Source organism: Quercus lobata, chromosome 8 (assembly GCF_001633185.2).
Source record: "Quercus lobata isolate SW786 chromosome 8, ValleyOak3.0 Primary Assembly, whole genome shotgun sequence".
Lineage (NCBI taxonomy): Eukaryota > Viridiplantae > Streptophyta > Magnoliopsida > Fagales > Fagaceae > Quercus > Quercus lobata.
This window is the reverse complement of record NC_044911.1, coordinates 35,481,587-35,508,304: the sequence shown is the minus strand read 5'-3', so window position 1 is coordinate 35,508,304 and position 26,718 is coordinate 35,481,587. Positions and strand designations below refer to the sequence as shown.

The 26,718-nt window shown below is 38.1% G+C and overlaps 1 pseudogene; it reads left to right on the top strand.

The window, feature by feature from the left end:
- LOC115956794 overlaps positions 1-26,205 on the top strand; it is a 29,252-nt pseudogene extending 3,047 nt beyond the window's left edge.
- Positions 26,206-26,718: the final 513 nt, after the last annotated feature.

Sequence of the window (26,718 nt, the reverse complement as noted above, 5' to 3'; positions counted from 1 at the left end):
TCAGAGTGCTCAGTCTGGACTCCTCTGATCCCATCAAGTCGTTCCAGAATGATTTGAAAAGCATTTGGAGGTGTATCTGAAGAAGTTGATACTCTAGTCCTTTTGCCACTCCTCTTGGGTGTTGTGGTTGATGCATGCCCTGCTGCCTCTGCCTCAATCTCCATTGGGACACCCTCTCCTTCATCACCTTCATCTTCTTCTCCTGGAAGCCTAACACTTATCCTTTTGCAGGTAAGCTTGTTAATTGCAGAGGGTGTGGACATGGGACTGATGTCTTAAGAGATTGGAACACCCTTCTTTCTAAAGATCCTCATTAGCAAACTAGGAAAGATCAGTTTTGGCCTAGAAGTTGTTCTAGTCTCATCCACAATAGTGTCATATATGTGAGAACTGATGTCAATGAATGTCTTTTCTTTGAAATCCATCAAAAAGATTGCTCTTGCATGGTTGATTGTAGTCAACTTCTTTATGGGATATAGGTTAAACATCATGATTATTGTTAGACACCTCATGTCCACTGGAAAAGCTATGGTATTCAGACATTTCTCTTCTCTCTGTCCACCTATCTTTAGTTGAATAGTTTCAATAGATACAATCCTATCTTTGTAATTGACAAACTCATGATCTTCTAATCCTTCAAGCCCTAGCACATCATCAATGACATGTGCATCCAAAGTGAATTCTTTACCTCTAACCCAGTAGCTTAAATCATTCTCCCTTATCACAGCATTTGAGTAAAACTCCCTAATCAGGGGTTCACACACTACAGGGAAATCACTCAGAAGCTTTTCCCATCCTCTCCCTTCAAAACAGCTGGGGATAAAGGAGTTTCTTAAATCCTCCAAATCTACAAATCTTTCTTGAATAATTCCTGCTTTCAAGAAGAAATCCTTGTATCTCTCAAAGTGTTGAATCGACCTAAACAGATTAGAATCCATTTTCAATCGTTTGTCAGCCTTCTTTGTAGGAGTTTTTTTCTTCTGAGGTGAGGGAGCCATCTGTGAACAATCAGAAGAGGCCACAACAACATAGTACAAAACATGTGTAGAACAAAACAGAACTTTGTTAGTGACAAGGACAAAAATGCCTCCACTCAGATGAACTAAAACAATTAAACCTCATGCTACTGAAATCAACCACACTGATGTACAGGCTTAAAAAGTGGACACACAAGAACAACAGGGAGAATGCAGGGGAGAATTAAAGCAGCAGAGATAGAAAAAATCCTAAAGACAATGTGATGAGAAAGACATGACTCATAAATAGCATAGTAAAACACACAGATGCTCTCAATAGATTCACACAATAGAACATGCACATTCAACACAGTAAACTTCACATCCACAATAGGAACATTTTGAATTAGCTCATCAGCATAAGTTCAGATAAAATAAAAAGAAACACTTAGCTAGGCACATGATGAAGACCAAAAAGGAAACAACTAAAATAATTTCAAACTCAAGCAACAGCATCCACAAGCTAAGCATGAACATAGAGCAATAGCCGAAACACAAACCCATCTCAAAAACATAAACAAATGCAAAAAATCAAGGGGGAAAAACACAAAATCAAGTAGAAAGGAGTTCAAGAATGAAAACCCATACCTGTTACTTGAAGATTTTGAGCAGAAAATACGCAACTATGGAGTTTGGAAATGGGAGCACAGAGTGTTTGGGAAGGAGATAGTTGAGAGAAAAGATAAACAATCACAAAAGTTCGAGGGAAAGCTGAAAAAGATTTAAAAACTGCCCCTATTTTTGCCAAACACGCATTTTTCGCGACTGAAGAGAGTCGCCAACAAGTCGCCAGTTCAAGCCGCCAAAACACTCAAAGACAAAAGTTTGAAAAAAATTTCTAAGTGTTTTTCGCGACTGGAAAGTCTACCCGCGAGGGAGTCGCGAGCTGAGCCACGAAAATCTCTGAGTAACCCTCGTGACTGGACCTTCCACTCGTGAACAAGTCGTCAAAAATGACCCGTGAAGACGCGACTGAGGCTCGCGACTTGACTTACCCGCGACTAAGTCGCCAAAACAGGGCAAAAATGGATTTTTGAAATTTTCAGAATTTTTAAACAAAATACTTTCCAAAAACACCTAAAATACTCAAAAATCTTTTTGTGCTTGAATTAACAAAGATTGAGCATGTGAAAACACATTTCATCAAGTACAATCACACAAATGAATATGACATTTATTGAACATAAACTTGTGTGTTGTGTGTGGATATCAACAATGAGATAGTCCTTAGTCTAATGTGAAACTTCAATGATCAATTCAACCAAGGCATACACAATTAGCACTAGATCATGTGATCCATCTCAATTATAGTAATATATATATATGACCTCCCACAAAACTTGATAACATATCTTAGAACTTTACATTTGACTCCACTTTCAATCAAACCATTTGATCTATTTGATCTTTTGAGACAATCACCTCTCATTGTGAGAGTGATATTTGATATTTCACTTTAATGAACTAGCCTTTGGCTTTTTGAATAAACAATCACTTTAATTTTAGGTCGCTTACCATTTTTCCTAGTCGAATACTAGAGTGTGCGACAGGCTTTTGCAGCTCAATATCTCTTTTCATTTGGAGATTTACATTTGGTGAGCTTTTTTTAGCAAAAACAAAAATAAAGAGTGGGAAAATATATAGACACAAGTCTATGCATGTCTCAAGATCATCATAACCATTCACTAATCATTCATGACAAGTTTGAAGATCTATTTACAACAATCACATAGATTTCAAGACTTCTCCCACAGTGATATGAGTGCAAGGAAACAAGCAATGCTCGAAAATGCACAAAGCCATTAGCACAAAGGTACAAGGCAAAACAAGTTTTGAGACAAAAGCTCAACATTGTCAATCAAACTTTTTGATTTTCTAATTTTTATGTGATTTTTGGATTTATGACATAAAAGAAGAAAAATATTGATAAAAAAAAAAAAAACAAAAAAATTAAAAGTATGCACAAGTAGACAAGCAAACAACCAACAGCAAAAACAACAAGCAAACAAACAAACATCGTCGCAAAGCATAGGAAGTATTAATGCATGGACATGTTGTAATGCTTATGCATGAGTACCCTTTTTCACCCACACGTCACTTGCGTTTGGGGTGATTTCCTTATAGGATTGGGTACGGGAGTTAGGGCTTTCAAACCTTCGTGAGATGCTTTCCAAGCAGTTGGTGAATGCACCAATCATCTTCATCACGTTCATCATTCCGGGATCACCATTTTGATCTCTAGATTGTTCACATGCCCAATTTCTTCTATCATTTCTAGGTCCTCCTGACCTTTGAGGAGTTGCACTATTCTTTGCTCTCAGCTTTTGGCAATTTGGTCGAGTATGCCTTTGAAGTCCGCAATGAGGACACACATAAGTTGATCTAGGACCTCTTTGTGGTCGTGGACGAGACTTGGCACGAGATTCAGACCTGCCCACATATTGATTACAAGGATTCAACAACCGTTGGTTCTCCACATTCTTCTTCTCCTCCATCTTGAGCTTCTCAGCAGTAAGGTCAACTACAACTGGATCTTTAGCCTTTACAAACTTCACTTCTTTAGTGACAGTTCCAGATGAGCTACTTCCTCCGGTATATCCCAATCCGGATTTGTCTGAAAAGCTCTTTTGAGATGAAATAACATTATCTAGCTTTTTGGTGGTGACCCTCTCAATTTTAGCATTAGCTTGCACAACCTCTTACTCAAGAAATCTCACTTTTGTGTAAGCTTCTGACAGCTCACCATTCAGTGTTTCTATCTCACATTTGGCCTCCCTATATCGGATTAAGAGACTTTTGTAATCCTCCTTTGCCTTCTTCATTTTTCTCACAGCAGCCTTGGCCACCCTTGTGTACTCACCCGACTTCTCCAGGAGTGAGTTATAATTCTCTTGAAGATTGACTGTACTTTCATCTTCTTCAGCATCTGATTCTTCAACAATTCCCAGTGATTCTTCATCACTATGTTCTCCAAGGTCTCGTACAAGCAGATTCAACTCGTCTAAAGACTCAACATGAGCAATAGTCATAAAAGCTGAATAGTTCTCATCTCCATCACAGCTTTCTTCAGATTCTGAGTCGGATGAATCCGAGTCACTCAATGTTGTGGCATACACTTTGCCTTTCGATTTCAAATAATTCGAACATTCTTTCTTAAAGTGTCCATGCCCGTTACATTCGAAACAAGTGACACCTTGTGTAGGTTGGGATTCTTTTCCATCTTTCTTTTTGAATTCCCTTTTCTCACTTCTTGAACTTTGGAATTTTCCTTTATCACCAAATTTGCCATTATTTTTGAATTTCAAGAATTTTCTGAAATTTTTAACAAGGTAAGCAACATCTTTGTCAACCACATCTTCTCCTGATGAGTCATGATCCTCCACCTTCTCATTAATGGTCTTAAGAGCAAGAGATTTATTCTTCCGTTGATTGGGCAGTGACATCTCATAAGTCTGAAGAGAACCAACCAACTCCTGAACTTTGATGTCATCAAGGTCCTTGCTCTCTTCAATCGCTGTCACTTTAGCACGAAAACTTTCCGGCAATGATCGAAGGATCTTCCTTACAATTTTAGAATCCTCCGCTTTCTCCCCCAAATTGAACTTACTGACAACCACCTCATTTAGCTTCCCATAGAAAGAGTCAAAGTACTCATCCTCACTCATTTTGAGCTCCTCAAACCGAGTGGTCAGCATTTGCAACTTGGTATCTTTCACTTTCTTCGTGCCTTCGTAGGTGGTTTCCAATATCTCCCATGCTTCTTTGGCAACGGTAATGTGGGAGATCCTGTGAAATTCATCTGGAGACACACCACAAAAAATAGCATTGAGTGCTTTACTGTTAGCATTAGATGCAGCGAGTGCTGCCTTATCCCATGTGGATTTGGCTGCCTCAGGTCTGGTCCAACCAATCTCAACAGCATCCCAAACAGATTCATCAATTGAGCAAAGAAATGCTCTCATGCGAACCTTCCAAAAAGCATAATTACTACCATCAAAATATGGAGGTGCATTTAGGGATTGAGACCGATCCATCTCAAAAGGGAGTCAAGGATCACACAATGGTATTAAAACCAATAAAAGTGTACCCGCTCTGATACCAAATGAAAGTTCAAATATGTGTATAAACACCCTTGAACGTTTGGACCCCCAATTTACAAATTAACCAATTCAAGCATTATGTCAAACAACTAGTGTGTGGAAAATGAACATAAGCTATAATATAGAATTGGATAAACTATCTAAGCCAAATTAAAATCACAACCCACAGCAGATAATAAAAGGCAAAGATAAAAGGGAAGGAAGATGCAAACACAAAGACAACACGTGATGTGTTATCGAAGAGGAAACCGAAGCCCTCGGCGTAAAACCTCTCCGCCACCCTCCAAGCGGTAAACAATCCATTAGAAAATATAGTTGGGATACATGGACAGCAATAGACCCTCCAAGCCTAATCTACCCAGTGCACCTAAGCCCTCCAAGCTTCTTACTCCAACGAGGTTGCGCCGAACCTTTTTCTTTTTTAGCTTCCTGGATTCCGCTACTAGACCGTAGCATCAACCAATGAAGATTGGTTCCTTCCTAACTGCTTCCCAAAAATCCAAACAGCCCTCTCACAGTGATGAATATGGTGAGAACAAGGTTTGGTAAAATGCCTCTCAAGGATTTGACAATGGGGAGGAAGAGAGTTGAGGAATTTGAAGAGACTCTAATGTATAGATTGTGGGTGAATCAATCTTGTTTTTCTTTAGGGTTTCTCTCTCAAAATTCTCTCTGGAAGCTTTCTTACATTTGTGGGTAAAAGGGGTATTTATACTAGAGTGAGAGAGGAATGTGAAACGTCAGGATTTACAAAACAGGGGTGGCTCGCGGCTTGACCTCGCGACTTGACTGAGTCGCGAGATCTAGTCGCAAGATAACCGTATGGCCAGTTGTCCTGTTTTGTCCTGTAGTACTCCAGCTTGCATGACTGTTCACCTTCCAGCATGCTTGACACGTGTGCTGCGTTTAGTGGCTTGCAGCCGCGAGTCACCCGCGAGGCAAAGCCGCGAGTCTCTGTTTTCTTGCACACTCTTGAGCAAACTTCACTCTATCTCACTCACTACCCTTACAACAAGCCCAACTAAATACAGGGTTACTAAATGCTGAAATACAAGCAAATTTGGCATGCAATAAAGCCATTAAAATGGTTGATTAAATTCAACCTTACATAAATGAACTTCAAGAGGGGTATGAAAACAGTCAAAACATCTTCGGCCGCGTTCCAAAATCCGATATAGGTATTTATTCCTTTTACAAATTGTTGAAAATCATTCATAAACCTAAGCTTCTTCAATGGTGGAATGCTTAATGCACAAAGAAAGAAATGAGAGCAAGAAGCAAAGATTGAAGGAATGAATTTTCTATATTAGATAATTAGTTTGCTCTGTCTTTATACATCAGAAACAGAGGAGAGAAAAAAAGGTAACAGCAACAGAAGAAAAGTCAACTAACTATACAACCAATAGCTACAATACACGTGTCATCTACACTACTAACAAGCTAACTAATTAAGTACATTACAAGACTACAGGTTGTTTGCTCACAACTACTACATGTAGTTTTATGTACACAGTGATACAAACAAACTAAACTAATCACAAACTAAACAAACTTCAACACTCCCCCTCTAGATGAACCATATATATTATTTAGGTTCATCTTGGACAAAAGATAATGAAACTGTTTGTGCCCAAGTGCTTTAGTGAAGAAGTCAGCAACTTGATGTCTTGAGGGAACATAGAATGTTTTGAGTGTACCATCTTGAATTTTTTCTCTAATAAAATGGCAGTCAACTTTGATGTGTTTTGTTCTTTCATGATAGACGGGATTGGCTGCTATGTACAAGGCTGCCCTGCTGTCACAGTAAAGAGAAGCTGCTTGATTGTGATCTAAACCAAAAGTCTTGAGTAATGCTATAAGCCATACAATCTCACTGGTTACTGTTGCCATAGCCCTATACTTTGATTCTGCAGAAGATCTTGACACTACATGTTGTTTTTTACACTTCCAAGAGATCAAAGAGTCACCAAGAAAAATACAAAACCCAAAAATTGATCTCCTAGTGTCTGGACATGCTGCCCAGTTAGCATCACAGTAAGACTTAAGTCTTAATTCCGATTTTGTAGAAAGAAATAAGCCTTGTCCTGGACTCCCTTTCAAATACTTAAGAATTCTGTAAATAGCTTGCAAATGAGGCGCTTTAGGAGTAGTCATGAACTGGCTTAATTTGTGCACTGCATAACAAATGTTAGGCCTTGCGAGTGTCAAGTAAAGCAGCTTGCCTATTAACCTTCTATAGAGAGCAGGATCAGGAACATCTTCAGCAATAGCACTACTAAACTTTACAGATTGCTCCATTGGTATTTTTGCAGGTTTGTTTGCCAATAATCCAGTGTCAGACAGAAGCTTTAAGGTATATTTTCTTTGACATAAGGACAGTCCTTTGGTAGTTCTAGCAACTTCAAGACCTAAAAAATACTTCAAAGTGCCTAGGTCTTTGAGTTTGAACTCATTGTCTAGGAATTGCTTGAATGCATTTACTGTATCTACATCATTACTAGCAATTAGTATATCATCCACATAGATCAAAAGAATGATGATTGAACCTTTATTAACCCTAATAAAAACAGAATAATCTAATTTTGATTGAATAAAACCAAGGTCAACAATGATGGATGACAATTTTACAAACCATTGCCTGCTGGCTTGCTTAAGCCCATATAAGGACTTTGTTAACCTACACACCTCCCCCTTGCTCCCAAAACTAGGTGGAGGAAGGATATATACCTCTTCATCCAAATCCCCATGGAGAAAAGCATTATTGACATCCAATTGAGTGAGATGCCAACCATAGATAGTAGCCAAAGCCAACAAGGTTCTAACAGTCACAAACTTCACAACAGGAGAGAAAGTTTCGTAAAAATCAACCCCTTCAATTTGGGTGAAGCCTTTGGCAACCAATCTGGCCTTGTACCTTTCAATGGAACCATCTGCCTTGAGTTTAACCTTGTAGACCCACTTGCAACCAATAGGTACTTTACCAGGAGGTAACTTAGTCATGACCCAAGTATGATTAGCTTGAAGAGCATCAATTTCATCCTTCATTGCAGTTTGCCACAAAGTATCTTTCTAGGCTTGAGCATAGGAATTTGGTTCCTTAGCAACAGAGAAGGCAACAGAAAATAGTCTATGTGGAGTGGACAATTTGCTATATGAAAGGGGAGGAAGAAAGAGGATAAAGAATACCTGAATTACTAGAAGCATTGGATTCATGTGATTGAGTGAGAGAAGGTGAGGCCAATACATGTGCAGAAACCAAGTTGCAATGGTAATCATGTAGGTAAGTAGGAGGGTTGTAAGGTCTATTAGACCTTCTAAGAGGGGCAGTAGGAATGGGAGAAAGGGCAGGAGCATCATTATTAAGAAGAGGAACATCAGAAATAAAGGTAGGACTGGAATCTGCTTGATTATCAGTAGAATCTGCCTGATCAGGATGAACTAAATCAGGAAACTCATCAAGGGGAACAGCAATGTCATCAGTAGAGAAGGGAGGGGAAAACTCTGCGGAAACCAATGGTATTTGACTATGGGAACCATCTGAAACTAGTGGCTAAGAGGGAAACATAGAATGATTGATGAGAAGAGAGGAAGACACAAATCTAGATGTCCAATGTTTAAAAGGAAACACAAATTCCCTAAAAACAACATCCCTAGAGATGAAAGATGACTTAGTAGACAAATCATACAGTTTGTAACCCTTTGAACCAAAAAGATAACCAAGAAAAATGCAAGCTTTGGCTCTAGGATCAAATTTGGTTCTATTCCTATGCAATGTGGAAGCAAAACACAAGCAACCAAATACCCTAAGAAGACTATAAGTAGGAGGATTACCCAGCAATTTTTCATAAGGGGTTAAATCTTGTAGAAATGGACTAGGTGTCCTGTTGATAAGGTATGTTGCAGTCAAAATGCAATCCCCCCAGAATTTCAATGGTATGTTTGCTTGAAACCTTAATGCTCTAGCAACATTCAAAAGGTGTTGGTGTTTTCTTTCAACCACTACATTTTGCTGTGGTGTTTCAACACAAGACAGCTGGTGAACAACACCTTTAGAAGCATAAAAAGAGTTAATAGCAAACTCAGGACCATTATCAGTTCTAAGTATCTTGATGGGTGTTTTAAATTGAGTAAGGATCATGTTAAAAAAAGATTGAACCAGTAAGGATGCATCAGATTTATTTTTCATTAAGTAAACCCAAGTGCACCTGCTATAATCATCCACCAAGGTAAGAAAGTACTTAGAACCAGTCAAGGTAGGATTTGAAAAAGGTCCCCAAATGTCAGCATGGACTAAATCAAAACAAGAAGAGGATGCAGTCACAGAATGAGGGAAAGGTAGCCTTTTTTGTTTAGCTAAAGGACAAATATTGCACTCAAAAATTTTATTGTCATTGCAAGAATTGAAAGCAGGTACAATGGTTTTCATCAAAGCTAGTCTTTGTGAAGAAGGATGACCTAACCTGCAATGCCACAACCTAAAAACATCCTTTGTAGGAATAGAAGAACAAGAATGGACATTATTAGCAAAAAAATGAGAAGACAACTTGGACAAAACTTCAGAAACAGACTTGGGCAAAGCAACTTGAGTAGAATTTTGCAAAGTATAGAGACCTCCTTGCTTTTTACCCAACCCAATCATCCTCCAAAGCTGCAAGTCCTGTATGAAACAATAATGAGAGAGAAAAATGTAGCAACATGAAGGATTGTGAGTCAATTTACTTATGGAAACAAGATTGAAAGAAAAAGATGGAATGCAAAGGACATTTTCAAGTAATAAGGAAGTTGACACTTGTATAGTCCCTATGTGAGTAACTCTAGCCATGTCTCCATTAGGTAATCTAACTGAAAATTGGACTGAAGCAGTAATTGTTTTAAAAAAGGAGAGTAAATGGACCATGTGATCCGTGGCCCCACTATCTAGAATCCAATCAGTGGGATTGAGGTGAGAAGTATTAATAGTGGAAGAAAACAAAGAATACTCTAGAGATGGAAAGGACCAAATACCTAAAAACTCATGACCTTGAAGTCCAATGGAAGGCTGTGCAATGATATTGGCAACCTGAGGAGTCTCTACAATAGCTTCTGGTGGAGCTTGAGTACCAAAATGACACTGAGAATTCAATAATCCTATCAGCTATTGGTATTCTGCCTTGGTCGGAGACACACCTTCATTTGAACCTTCTTCAACAGCAATGACATTGTTGGCAAAAGTAGTTGAACTAACCTTATTCTTGAATTTATAGCCAGGTGGGTAACCATGTAGTTTGTAACACTTATCTACCACATGTCCCATGGCACCACAGTGAGTACACTGAGGTCTCCCAGCCTTGTTTTTGTTAAAATTCTTGCCATTGTTCTTATTTCCAAAAGCTGCCAAGATTGCAGCTGTGTCAACCTGAATCTTCTTACTAGCTCCAACCTTTTTTTGCCTTTCATCTTGCAGCAAAAGAGAGAAAACCTTGCTCAAAGGAGGAATAGGATCCATGAGTAGAATCTGTCCCCTTACTGCAGAATAGATGTCATTCAGCCCCATTAGAAAAGACATTGTGCAATCTTCCACTTGATGACCACAAGTACAATTTTTGTAGGCAGTGAATTCATCCCAAATTCCCTTGAATTTAGTGTAGTAAGCATTGATAGACATATCTTCTTGAGCCAAAGAACTGACCTCTTTTCTCAACTCAAAGATCCTAGGTCCATTACCTTGGGAAAACCTAAATTGCAAATCAACCCAAACCTCCCTTACTGTCTTGAAATACACTACACTGGGCTGTAAATCCTTTGAGATTGAATTGAATAACCATGCTAACACTGTGCTGTTACATTTACACCAAGCTCTATAGCATGAATGATCAGGTGATTGAGGTTTTGGAATTGAACCATCAATGAACCCAACCTTAGTTTTTTGCATCTAATGAGATCAACACTGCCCTACTCTAGGTATTGTAATTCTCTTCAGTTAGTCATTCCACAACAAGGGATACACCAGGATTATCACTACTAGTCAAGAAGTAAGGACTAGAGGGGTTTTCCCATGGTTGAACAATGGGTACAAAAGAACTAGAAGGATTGTCAGCCATTTGCAGCGTAAAAAAAAAAAAAAAAATCCAAACAACAATCTCAGAAAAAATGAATCCAAGAGTCCAACCAAGAAACCTTCTTGATCACAAAAGCAATCTCAGAAAAATGAATCCAAGAATCAAAGAAACAGAGTCCACAATTAATCAATTGAAGAACCCTAAATCAGGAATCAAGTTCAATTGATGAACCCTAAATCAAGAATCAAGTTCAATTGACGGATCCTAAATCAAGAATCAAGTAACGAATTTCCAATCAAGCAATTGAAAACCCTAGATCAAGATTCAGAATACAAACAACAGTGCAATTGCAAGAATCAAAAGAACACAGATGAAAATCTGCTTGATTCGTGAGGAAGCATTGAAACTACAAAGAGAAATTGAACTAAGAAAGTTCAGAGAATACCAGATGAACGTATTGATTCTCTGAGGTTAGTTCAAGCTCTGATACCATGTTGAAAATCATTCATAAACCTAAGCTTCTTCAATGGTGGAATGCTCAGTGCACAGAGAAAGAAATGAGAGCAAGAAGCAAAGATTGAAGGAATGAATTTTCTATATTAGATAATTAGTTTGCTCTGTCTTTATACATCAGAAACAGAGAAGAGAAAAAAAGGTAACAGCAACAGAAGAAAAGTCAACTAACTATACAACCTATAGCTACAATACATGTGTCATCTACACTACTAACAAGCTAACTAATTATGTACATTACAAGACTACAGATCGTTTGCTCACAACTACTACATGTAGTTTTATGTACACAGTGATACAAACAAACTAAACTAATCACAAACTTCAACACAAATTGAAATATGTATTTGCAGGAACTAACTCAGTTATTGAATTGCACTCATACATATTGAATTGGCTAATATAATAGATGTAGTTTTTGAAATTAACAGAGCATTGATATCATTGAGTTGGAAAAGGAAGTGAGAAACCACCTCTACCGGACATGAATTTTTAAATTAAGTAATGATAGTCATACACTCCTTATTATACATTTACTGTACACACACTATCAATCTATCACACATAAAAACATTATTTTAGTTAAAATTGTGAAAAACAATTTAATTAAAAGCATTTTTTTTTTTTTTTGGGAGAAGATGAAGAAGAAGAGAAGTGTGCAATAGGAGTGTATAATAAGATTTTCTGTTTTAAATTCATAGCGCTAATCTTTCTTTTGTTAATATATATTTTATATCTTTAAAATTAATTACTGCTTCTAGTCCCTGATGAACTGATGTTGCATGTTGCACTTCTTCGTACAAAAGGGGCAAAAAGTGTTAATATAACAGGGAAAATTCATAGGTACTCCCAGAGTACAAAGGAATGGTACTCGTCTCACATTCATGGTGGATCTCACCATGAATTTAATGAGTGGACCTTACTATAAATGTAAGAGGAGGGAACACCATTCTTTGTGCTCCGGGAGTACTTAAAAATTTCTCGTATAATAAGGTCTTCCCATTTATTATGTATATCCTAATATCTCTCTCTTTATTGCATATATCCTGATTGACCTAAAATCAAGGACAATAAACATTACAGTCCTTAGGGTACGTTTGGTATGCTGTAATAGCTCTTGTAATGGAATAGTTATTCATGTGTAATAGCAATTCAGTCATTTGGTTGCATCTTTATCACATAGATTAGTTATTACATTGGAATGATTATTCTTTAAATTGAAGAATAGCTATTCCTCTTTAAAATGGATGTAATAGCTATTCCTTAGTATATATAATAGGTTTTAAAATTAATATATTTCCAAAAATATAAAGTTTCCTTATACATCATCTTTTACAAGCTTTCCATATGTAACAACCAAACTTATGAATAGTAATAGTTATTCCATTACAATGTCTTCTTTCCAGTAATACAGATTACTATTTCTAATGTAATCTACATTCAGTGTACCAAATGTACCCTTAATTTTAGTCTAAATCCGGGAATATTTATTCCTTTTAGTCAATTAGCACTAGGCCTATACAAAAGATATAGAGAAAATACGTTCAATAGTATTCTATAAATGTTCATTCTCACTTACTATTTTATTTCTCTTGTTCTTGTGGCCTATGCTAGTCCAACTCCTCACCTATTGGAAATTGCCTTAAATTATAATTGTGACTTGAAAAGCTAACTGGGTTTTTTTTTTGAAAAAAGAAAATTTAAATTGGTTATTTTTTGGGTTTCTTTGGTGCGAAAGAAAAGATTATTCCGTAAAATATAAGGAAAGTCTATTCATTGTCAAAGAAGTAATATATTAATTGTACAAAATTGGAATTAAAGTATTATAAATAGATAGTATTACAAATGATTTGATGGCTTTGATCCAAGTGTCCTCCTTGTGGGGGGAGGAAAAAAAATATAGAATTGAATGTGAAACCAAGAGAGCAAAAAATGGATTTCACTTGGAAGGTAGTACAAGAAGAGAAAAATAGAGAAATGCAGCCTAGGGGAGTTTTATGATTAGAAAAAAAAAAAAAAAAAAAAAAAAAAGTCCCCCATTGAGAGAAAAATAGTAAGTGTGTAAGAGCAAAAGGGAAAAAAAATGATATTTTTCTTTATTCGTGAGGGATATATAAGGGAAAATGAATTTAGAGTTTTGTCTAGGAGGAGATTTTTTGGGTGCTACAATCATAGAGTTGTATTCAAAGTGAGTGAAAATCTCATACGATTTCACATTGAAAGTTCAAAAACGTGTACAAAACACCTTTGAACGTTTAGACCCCCAAATTACAACTTAACCAATTCAAGCAATATGTCAAACAACTAGTGTGCGGAAACTTAACATATGCTATAATATGAAATTGGTTAAAAACTATCTAAGCCATAACAAAATAAAACCACAGCAGATAATGAAAAGGCAAAGATAGAGAGGAAGGAAGATGCAAACACAAAGACAACACGCGATGTGTTATCGAAGAGGAAACCGAAGCCCTCGGCGTAAAACCTCTCCACCGCCCTCCAAGCGGTAAACAATTCACTAGAAAATACAGTTGGGATACAAGAACAGCAATAGACCCTCCAAGCCTAATCTACCCAGTGCACCTAAGTCCTCCAAGCTTCTTGCTCCAACGAGGTTGCGCCGAACCTTTTTCTTTTCTAGCTTCCCGGATTCCGCTACTAGACCGTAGCATCAACCAATGAAGATTGGTTCCTTCCTAACTGCTTCCCAGAAATCCAAACAGCAGTCTCACAATGATGATGATGGTGAGAACCTGGTTTGGTATAATGCCTCTCAAGGATTTGACAATGGAGAGGAAGAGAGTTGAGGAATTTGAAGAGTCTCTAAGGTATAGATTGTGTGTGAATCAATCTTGTTTTTCTTTAGGGTTTATCTCTCAAAATTCTCTCTGGAAGCTCTCTTTCAATCGTGGGTAATAGGAGTATTTATACTAGAGTGGGAGAGGAATGTGAAACGTCAGGTTTTACAAAACAGGGGTGGCTCGCGGCTTGACCTCGCGGCTTGACTAAGTCGCGAGATCCATTCGGGAGATAACCGTATGGCCAATTGGCCTGTTTTGTCCTGTAGTGCTCCAGCTAGCATGACCGTTCATCTTCCAGCATGCTTGGCACGTGTGCTGCTTCTAGCGGCTTGAAGCCGCGAGTCACCCGCGAGTCCCAGCCACGAGTCTCTGTTTTCTTGCACACTCTTGAGCAAACTTCACTCTATCTCACTCACTACCCTTACATCAAACCCACCTAAATACAGGGTTACTAAATGCTGAATTACAAGCAAATTTGGCACGGAATAAAGCCAATTAGATGGTTGAATAAATTCAACCTTACAATCTCCCCCTTTGGCTATTCCGTGACAAAACCCTAAAACAGACTCTAGACTTAACATGTGAGTTGGGAACAGTTGAACAAAACTCACTCACACCTAACTCTAGAAGCTGTGAAGCACTTGAATCATATGAACACAATACTCCTGAAACACAACAATACACCATGATCATTGTAAGCAGAAAATTATAAATGCATATGAAACAGGCAATATGTGATCAAGCAAAGATGGAGTTAAGAAATAAACCATGGTTTGATCAACCAAGTGAACACCACAAGGTAGTGATCACAGTGCTCATTCACACTTGAAATGAACACAAGGACATACAAGTTAACAAGCACAAGGCAAGACACTTGTATGCTCAACACTCAACCAATGCATATCACACAAGGCATATGCATCTAGGAACAATCCTACAAGGGCATAAGAGTGACAGTACATAAACCAAAATGCAGAACATTTAGATTAAAGTACTGATTTCAACATAGCATAAAGGCTGCACTAAGCAAGGTACAAACCATATAGCCTACAAACTATGCATAAAACATTAACCCTAAAAGCTTACAAAAGAACATGGGTACAAACACTAAACATCCTGAATAACAGTTTACAAAACACAATATATCAACTTAAAGAGAAATCTGAAACTGAAGAAGAATGTAAAGACACTCCCCCTCTGATCATGCCTATCTCTCCCCCTTTTTGTCATGGAATAGGCTAGTCATCCTCTTCCAGCTTTCTCTGAATTTGATCCAGTTGAGTTTGAAGAGAAGTAAACTTCATATCCCACCGAGTGCTTTGATGGTGTAGAGAAGCTGTGAGCCCAGACATCTTTGTATTCAACTCGTGGACAGAGGATACAATTCGATCAAGTTTCTCATCTAGGGAGAGAGTGCTAAACTGAGAGTCACCGTGAGATGCAGAAGTTTCTGGTTTGGCTCTCTTCCGACTATGTCCAATGCTTGCATTGAATGTACGCATGTTGATTGGACTTGGTTTGGACATAGGAGATTCATCAGCCATTGGATAAATTCCCTTGAGTTTCAAGATCCGTGAAATGAGACTGCAGAAAGGAACGCATATCCGAGACTCAGTTCGAAGAACCGTTTTGCGCAGAACATGAAAGATATGAGCACAGATGTCTATTTCCACATCAGAGATTAGATCATGAATAAACAAAACCCGTCCGAGGTTTATATACCCAGTGCTTGATAAAGGGTACAAATTGTGAAACATTACAATTGTAAGCACTCTCAGTTTTGGAGAAAGAGAGGAAACACTGATGGATTTGCCATTGGGCGAGAACTCCAAGTCTTGACCAAGACTTTCTTTAAGAAGCTCCTCATCAGGACATCAGGACAGAGATCATCGTAAACCGACGAATGTCGGAAAATGGGTCTGTTGATGTGAAGAATTTCTGCCAGATATGCAAGAGAGACAGAAAAGCTCTTTTTCCGAACCCAGCACTTAAGTTCATCTCCTTCCACAATTGCGTTAGCATAAAATTCTTTTACCAACTCTTTATACGCGTCATCCGGATCAGAGAGAAGGTAATTCCAATCCTTGTGAGCAAACCATTTCGGAATGTCAGTGTCATGAAGTGAGGGCTGATCCAAAGCTCTTTCTAGTAATGGTTTGGCATGAAGAAAGAAATTCTCATAAGACTGATAGGCTGCATATGATCTGAACTTGTCGGGATCGAATCTCTTTGATGAAGAGCGAGTCCCTTTTGGTTGAGGTGGGAAATCATCAACATCAATTACTGGTTCCTTCCCTTTGGAACTACCTCCTTTTACAGCAGCTTTCTTGAATGGTGACATGACCAGTCTGCGTTATGAACAAGGGAAATGACAGAACACAATCCAAAAAAAAAAACTTTATTAGCAGTGGGTTAGTGGAAATATAGGGACAATGAAGAAACCTTAATAGCTGGATGAAAATGGTCAGAAAATAGGAATGAGGGACACAAATGGCCCAAATTGAACTACACAGTAGAGGGAGTCCAAATAGAACCACATAATCAGCTGAAAAAAAAAAAAAAAGGACCCACATTCAACAACACATCAACAGGATACCACACAGGATCATAGTGAAACACGACATCAATCAGCAGATCAGACAAAAATTAGCTAACCCTAGCTAAGCACATGATGAAGAACAAAACCACCCAAAATAAACTAGCTCAAAAACAGAAACACAAGCTTCCATAAGCTAAGCATGGACAAAGAGTAAGAGTTGAGCTAAAAACCCAACACAAAATCACAATCAAATGTGAAAAATCCAGAGGGAAAACCATAACAACAAATAAAATAGAGTTCAAGACAGAAAAAAAAAACCATACCTGTTAGTCGACGATTTTGATCTGAAAAGAGGCAAACAATGGAGATCGAAAATGGAGACACGGTGTGATGGGTAAGAGCAGATGAGAAAGACAATGAATAGTCACAAAAAGATCGAGGGAAAAACAAAAAGTTTAAAAACTGCCCCTGTATGTCCAAAACATGCGATTTTCGCGACTGAGACAAGTCGCCAAAAAGTCGCCAGATCAAGTCGCCAAAAAGTCGCCAGATCAAGCCGCCAAAACATCCCAGGACGAAAAATTGAAAATTTTTCTAAGTGTTTTTCGTGAATGGAAGGTCTACCCGCGAGTGAGTCGCGAGCTGAGCCGCGAAAATCTCTGAGTGAACCTCACGACTGGACCTTCCACTCGCGAACAAGTCGCCAAAAATGACCAGCGAAGATGCGACTGAGGCTCACGACTTGACATACCCGCGACTGAGCCGCCAAAACAGGGCAAAATAGGATTTTTGAAATTTTCAGATTTTTCAAACAAAATACTTTCCAAAAACACCTAAAATACTCAAAAATCTTTTTGTGCTTGAATTAACACAGATTGAGCATGTGAAAACACATTTCATCAAGTACAATCACACAAATGAATATGGCATTTATTGAACATAAACTTGTGTGTTGTGTGTGGATATCAACAATGAGATAGTCCTTCGTCTAATGTGAAGCTTCAATGATCAATTCAACCAAGGCATACACAATTAGTACTAGACCATGTGACCAATCTCAATTATAGAAATATGTATATATGACTTCCCACAAAACTTGATAACATGATTTGGAGCTTTACATTTGACTCCACTTTCAATCATAACATTTGATCTTTTGAGTCAATCACCTCTCATTGTGAGAGTGATATTAGATATTTCACTTTAATGAATAAGCCTTTGGCTTTTTGAATAAACATACACTTCAATATAAGGTCGCTTACCCTTTTTCCTAGTCAAATACTAGAATGTGCGACAGACTTTTGCAGCTCAATATCTCTTTTCATTTGGAGATTTACATTTGGTGAGCTCTTTTTAGCAAAACAAAAATAAAGAGTGGGAAGATATATAGACACAAGTCTATGCATGTCTCAAGATCAACAAAAACATTCACTAATCATTCATGACAAGTTTGAAGATCTATTTACAACAATCACAAAGATTTCAAGATTTCTCCCACATAGATATGAGTGCAAAGAAACAAGCAATGCTCGAAAATGCACAAAGCCATTAGCACAAAGGTACAAGGCAAAACAAGTTTTGAGACAAAAAACTCAACAAAGTCAATCAAGCTTTCTGATTTTCTAATTTTTTTTTATGTGATTTTTGGATTTTTGACATAAAAGAAGAAAATGATTGAACAAACAAAGAAAGAATCAACAGAATCCACAGATGGACAAACAAACAATAAACATGTTGCACAAAGAGCTAACAAAGAAGTGTGCGCCCCATCACAAGCAAACATATCGTATTATAAATATGTGAAGCACACAACACACAAGAGAGTCAAGGAATTGTACCAACACCAATGGTCTTACGGAGTGATTCAAACCGTGGACCATCGAGAGGCTTGGTGAAGATGTCCGCCTTTTGATTGTCGGTGTGTATAAACTCAAGACACACAACTCTTTCCTCTACCAAATCCCGAATGAAATGGTAACGTATCTCTATGTGTTTAGACTTTGAATGCTGGATAGGATTCTTGGAAAGATTGATGGCACTGGTGTTGTCACAGAAGACACACATCGTTTCTTGAGGAATTCCATAGTCATGAAGTAGTTTCGTCATCCAAAGAAGCTGAGTGCAGCAACTTCCAGCAGCGATGTATTCTGCTTTTGCAGTAGATAGAGACACTGAATTCTGCTTCTTGCTCATCCACGAGACAAGATTGTTACTAAGATAAAAACAGCTGCCTGAAGTGCTTTTCCGATTGTCTACACTGCCAGCCCAGTCAGCATCTGAATACCCAGCAAGACAATCATTTGAGTCTTTTGAATACCACAGACCATAGTTTGCAGTACCATTCACATATCGAATGATTCACTTAGCAGCAGTCAGATGAGATTCCTTCGAATTAGCTTGGTACCTGGCACAAACGCCCACACTGAAAGCAATGTCCGGTCTACTGGCTGTAAGGTAGAGCAAACTTCCTATGATGCTCCTATACAATGTAGGACTTACTTCAACTCCCGACGAATCCACATTCAGTTTAGTGGAAGAGCTCATGGGGGTGGAGGCATGTTTTTTGGAGTTTAGTCCAAACTTCTTGACAATGTTTCTGGCATACTTCTCTTGAGATACAAATATACCCTCCTTCTGTTGTTTGACTTGAAGACCCAAGAAAAATGTGAGCTCCCCCACCATACTCATCTCAAACTCCTTCTTCATCTCCTCAGAAAATTCAGTAGCACGATCTTTGATGGTTGCCCCAAACACTATGTCATCAACATAGACTTGTGCCACAAGGAGATAATCTTCATCATTTTTGACAAACAGAGTTCGATCGGCATACCCTCTCTTGAAACCTCTGTCTAGAAGATAATGTGTAAGACGATCGTACCAGGCTCTAGGCGCTTGTTTTAAGCCATAAAGGGCTTTCTTCAATCTTAATACATGATCTGGAAAATGAGGATCCTCAAATCCTTTTGGTTGCTCAACAAATACTTCTTCATTTAGATATCCATTCAGAAATGCGCACTTTACATCCATTTGATACAGTTTGAAATTCAAGGTGCACGCAATGGACATGAGGATTCAAATGGATTCGAGTCTTGCCACCGGAGCAAAAGATTCATCAAAATCCACTCCTTCTACTTGAGTGTATCCTTGAGCTACTAACCGAGATTTGTTTCGAATTATCTCTCCATCTTCATCAGTTTTGTTTTTAAAAATCCACTTTGTGCCTATAACATGAACGTTCTCAGGCCGTGGAGCAAGTTCCCACACATCATTCCTCACAAACTGATTCAGCTCTTCATGCATTGACTCAACCCAATTCTCATCTTGAAGAGCCTCTTCAACCCTTTTTGGTTCAAACTGTGCAAGATAACAGTGATATGTTATATGATTGGCTAGCAGAATGTTTCCTTTCCTAAGGCGAAGACCGTCATCAAGAGATCCTATGATATTACTTTCCGGATGATTCTTGATAACTCTTGAAGATGGCCTTTTTGAAGTGGAAACTTCATCACTACGAGAGATAGGAGGATGGACTTCCGGAGGAGTAAGAGGGCTTGATGTTCTAGACATCGATCTCGTTTCCATTCTTGGGTTGATGGGAGTCGATTCTACTTCTGGTATAGGTTCTTCACCTTCTATATCCAAAGCTTCTACCTCAACATCGGCCTCTTTGGTGCTCGGTCCTTCTACATCATCAATCATTTCCACCTTAGGTAAGGCATCATCAATCTTGACATTTATGGACTCCATCACAGTTTTTGTTCTCTTGTTAAACACTCTATACGCTCGACTTGTAGTAGAGTAGCTAAGAAAAATACCCTCATCACTTCTCGCATCAAACTTCCCAAGATTCTCTCGATCATTTAGGATATAACATTTACTTTCAAACACCCGGAAATACTTCACTTTTGGCTTCTTCCCATTCCATATCTCATAGGCAGTCTTCTTTGTACCAATTCGAAAGAAAATCCTATTGCCAATGTGACACGAGGTGTTGACAGCCTCTCCCCAAAATTTTTGAGGTATTTGCTTGTTAAGTAACATGACTCTTGCCATCTCTTGAATCACACGATTTTTTCTCTCTACCACTCCATTTTGTTGTGGAGTTTTGGGAGCTGAAAATTCTCTTTTAATTCCATTCTTCTCACAGAAGGACTCGAATCTTGCATTCTCAAATTCCCTCCCATGATCACTTCTAACTTTGGCTATCGGAATCCCTTTTTCGTTTTGTAGTTTCTTGCACAGAATCTCCAACCTCTCACAAGCTTCTGATTTTTCTCTAAGGAAATCAACCCAAGTGTATCTTGAGTAGTCGTCCACAATAACCATAATGTATCTCTTCCCCCCTAGGCTTTCAGTTCTGGTAGGCCCCATTAGATCAACATGAAGTAACTCCAAGCACCGAGAGGTGGCTATCACATTCACCTTGTGATGACTTGCCTTAGTTTGCTTCCCCATTTGACACGCACCATAAACGGTCTTCTTCATTTTTCCAAACTTAGGAAGTCCCTCGACTGCTTCAAGTTTTGAAACTTTTGCTACTTGTTTGAAGTTGGCATGCCCAAATCTATGATGCCACAGCTCCAACGTATCCACACGAGCACTTCTACACGATATGGGTGCCGTGGGAACAATTCCATAGCAGTTATCTGTAGTCCGATTTCCTTCCAAAACCTGAATCCCCTCTTCATTGATGATCAAACATCCCTTCTTAGAGAATTGTACCAGAAAATCATCATCACAAATTTGAGTGATGCTCAGCAAATTCGCCTTCAGCCCTTTTATGTACAGCACATCTTTCAACAGTGGCAAACCAGGTATCTCAATGGTTCCTTTGCCTAGGACTTGAGCATGACTTCCATCACCAAAGGTCACATAGTCACCGACCTTTTCTTTGAGTGTCTTGAACAGAGACTTATCCCCTGTCATATGGCGAGAACACCCACTGTCAAGATACCACAAACACGCATTAAACACCTTCAATGAGGTATGCACAAATAGGTTCACATGTGACAGACATTCTTGACCTTCAAACACAAACTCATCATTAGTTTTCATGCTTCTTTCAGTTTGATTTTTCATTTTCAGATTCTCAATCATCTCACACAACATTCTATTCTTTCTTTTATATTTCTTAATCAATGATTTAGATTCAGATATGCTACTGTGTAATACATGATTCTGATTTTCAAGATATTCCAGCATGTGAACAAATACTCTAGCATGTTTCTTAGATTTTAACAACTCTACAAGATCATCAGTAAGACACCTTTCAGACATATGCATAGAGTCATTTTCACAAACACTTAAGCTACAATTCAGCATGGTATATACCAAAACAATCAACCACAACACAGGGGTCTAGGATCACACTTAGGTAATAAAACCACAACAAGTGTACCCGCTCTGATACCAATTGAAAGTTCAAAAACGTGTGCAAAACACCTTTGAACGTTTAGACCCCCAAATTACAACTTAACCAATTCAAGCAATATGTCAAACAACTAGTGTGCGGAAACTTAACATATGCTATAATATGAAATTGGTTAAAAACTATCTAAGCCATAACAAAATAAAACCACAGCAGATAATGAAAAGGTAAAAATAGAGAGGAAGGAAGATGCAAACACAAAGACAACACGCGATGTGTTATCGAAGAGGAAACCGAAGCCCTCGGTGTAAAACCTCTCTGCCGCCCTCCAAGCGGTAAACAATCCACTAGAAAATATAGTTGGGATACAAGGACAGCAATAGACCCTCCAAGCCTACTCTACCCAGTGCACCTAAGCCCTCCAAGCTTCTTGCTCCAATGAGGTTGCGCCAAACCTTTTTCTTTTCTAGCTTCCCGGATTCCGCTACTAGACCGTAGCATCAACCAATGAAGATTGGTTCCTTCCTAACTGCTTCCCAGAAATCCAAACAACAGTTTCACAATGATGATGATGGTGAGAACCTGGTTTGGTATAATGCCTCTCAAGGATTTGACAATGGAGAGGAAGAGAGTTGAGAAATTTGAAGAGTCTCTAAGGTATAGATTGTGTGTGAATCAATCTTATTTTTCTTTAGGGTTTCTCTCTCAAAATTCTCTCTGGAAGCTCTCTTTCAATCGTGGGTAATAGGAGTATTTATACTAGAGTGGGAGAGGAATGTGAAACGTCAGGTTTTACAAAACAGGGGTGGCTCGCGGCTTGACTAAGTCGCGAGATCCAGTCGCGAGATCCAGTCGCGAGATAACCGTATGGCCAGTTGGCCTGTTTTGTCCTGTAGTGCTCCAGCTAGCATGACCGTTCATCTTCTAGCATGCTTGGCACGTGTGCTGCTTCTGGCGGCTTGAAGCCGCAAGTCACCCGCGAGTCCCAGTCGCGAGTCTCTGTTTTCTTGCACACTCTTGAGCAAACTTCACTCTATCTCACTCACTACCCTTACATCAAACCCACCTAAATACAGAGTTACTAAATGCTGAATTACAAGCAAATTTGGCACGGAGTAAAGCCAATTAGATGGTTGAATAAATTCAACCTTACACACATAAATTCCTAGAGAGAGAAAAATTCATAGTACTAAAATCTTTACCATATGTTATCCAGACTATGTTTAATTACTATTCCAGACTTTGTACCTTTGCAGAATCAACTGTAAGGAACTGCGAGCCTTGTGGCATAAACGTGATCCCCTATCCACAATGATCCCATGTACATTAGCTTTGAATGCAACAATTCCACAGGCCAGCTAAGCTTCAAGTCACCTACTGGCACCTATCAAGTCGATGGTACCTATCCAAGTGAACAAAAATTTATCATCGAAGTGAAACATGCAGATAATAGTGATGCTAGAAATTTAGGGGGAGTTCTGTCGCTCAATCAGTCCTTGCCTTTTGTAAACAGCTCGTTCCTTAAAGATTCGGGGAAAATTAAATCTAATATTAGAGGTGTAAAGATTAGTTGGAAGCCACCGCAGGAGCCAATGTGCAATTCACCCGCTGACTGTAAGGATTGGCCTAATTCAACTTGCGATGCAGCAACAGATGGAAATATGATGTACCTTTGTCTCCCAAACTTCGGATGGGATTCCTCAAATTTGAATTGCACTCATCAAGGTTAGGATATGTTATATTTTTCACCACTGACAATTTAAGATTCCTATGTTAATGAATTGCACTTATAAGATACATTTCAATAATTGTAGCAATCCATTATCCATATAAACGCCTATTTGTTGAATTTGACTTATTGTCATTTTGATTGCCAAGTGTTCAATGTCAAGAACATAGTGATGGAGAGTTGTTTTCATATTTTACCTATAAGTGAGACTAGTTCTGTTTCTTTCTTGTAAAGGTGATACTCCTCCGTCAGAAGTAGTTGGTAATCCTGGGTCAGTAGATGAGGCTTCATCAAGGAAGATTTCATTGTCTTTGATTGTTGCGGTATCTCTTATAAGTGTGATTGCTTTCTCAAGTACCATTATATTTGTATATTTGTGGAGACGAAAGATGGCCAAGAGGAAAGGTAATTGCTTTGCATGATGCACACCTTGCACAATCTATAGTTTTGTCCACTTTGATCAAAGTAAAACCATTTGATTTGTTTCCTGTAATTATCATCTAAATATACATATATTGTTGTCTTCTTAACTCAGAAAACAGAAACAATGATAAAAGAAATAGAGTACTTCGCACAATGAACAGTGAACATGTTAAAGACTTGATAGACTCAGGTGATTTTAGAGAAGAAGGTGAGACAGACATAGATCTACCCTTTTTTGATTTGGAAAGCATATTAGTTGCTACAGATAGTTTCTTAAATGCAAACAAGCTTGGACAGGGGGGCTATGGGCCTGTTTATAAGGTAATTTTATCTACATTACCTGGTTATTTATGTTCATGTTAACTAGGTTCTCGGTAATTGTAATTAATAACATTGTGATCTTGATGAATTTGGTCTTAGGGTACATTTCCAGGAGGCCAAGAAATGGCAGTAAAGAGGCTCTCAACTGCCTCAGGACAAGGCTTACAGGTATTTAAAAATGAGGCGGTGTTGATTGCGAAACTACAACATAGGAATCTTGTTAGACTACGGGGATATTGCATAAAAAGGGATGAAAAGATTTTACTCTATGAGTACATGCCAAATAAAAACTTAGATTCATTTATATTTGGTTGGTTTCCTAAACCAAATTCCTAGTGTCCACTAGTAATTGATAAATTATCTTGTTTGAGTAAAAGCTGACTTGTTATTGTTGCCGATATTGTTCTATTGAATGGAAAATGGAAACCCTTGTAAGATCCAAAGCGGAGCATGCTTTTGGATTGGGAGATGCGCTTCAACATCATCTTGGGAATAGCTCGAGGGCTTCTTTATCTTCACCAAGACTCCAGATTAAGGATCATCCATAGAGATATGAAAACTAGCAACATTCTTCTAGATCAAGAGATGAACCCCAAAATATCCAACTTTGGCTTGGTTAAGATTGTTAGAGGCAAAGAAACTGAATCAAACACAGCTAGAGTAATCGGAACTTAGTAAGTTTATAGTAGACTGTATTCTTATGAAAGTTGGTTCTTATATATTGTAGAAAATTTTTCAATCACCTAAACCTATTTATAACAATTTCTCTAATGTAGTGGGTATATGGCCCCGAAGTATGCATTGGACGGAGTTTTCTTAGCAAAATCCGATGTTTTTAGTTTTGGAGTAGTTTTGCTTGAGATTATTAGTGGAAAAAAGAACACTGTATTTTACCGATCAGAGCAAGCCATGAGCCTTATAGGTTATGTAAGCGTCTTGAATTTTTTAAAATCATTCATTCTCTGGTCATTTTCTACTTCATACCAATTTTGATTTCAAATTTGTCTCAGGCATGGAGATTGTGGACAGAAACCAAGGTGTTGGATATAATGGACCAAACTCTACATGAATCTTGCAATGCAGACCTATTTACGAAGTGCGTAAATGTTGGACTCGTATGCATACAAGAAGACCCAAGTGATCGTCCCACCATGTCAAATGTTGTTACCATGCTTGATAGTGAAACCGTAACAGTTCTAACTCCTAAACAACCAGCTTTTGTTCCAAGGAGAGGCGAATCTAGCACTTCTTCTAGTAGACCAGAAACATATACAGAAATAACTACTAGTTTAGAAGAAGCAGCGTAATGCATTATTGTAGTTCTGAGTGCATGCTTGCTCTTTATCGCACTTGTAAAGTTTCTCATGCACAAAAGATTGATTTCTAGTTGTATTATTGTAATTGTAACCTTTCTTTTTCCTTGGTAACCATTCCTTTGGTTTTTTTTCCTTTTTCAATTTTCCAAGTAAATGGAAGTAGAGTAGATGCAGGTCTTCTAGCATTCATATGAATGCTATAAGTTCATATGATTTAATAAAATCCAAGTTCAAATCATCAAGTGAAAATATTGATTTGAGAGGACAATAGAGAGCCAATTTTTAAAGAAAATATTGAAGAGATTGAAAAAAAAATCGAGTTTTATCATTGAAAGTTGCACAATTTTGTGCAAAAGTAGTCAATGAAGAAACTATGGATGTTCTTGATATAATTGATGAATATTATAGTGAAGCACAAGATTGTGAGGCAAAAATTGAAGAGAAAAACTGTCTAAGATCTTGTTGAAATCAAATCATATCAATGCCAATCTCAAGTTTCTAAATTTTTGGGAGGCGACATTGTTGGGTTATAGATTGATACCGGTTAATTAATT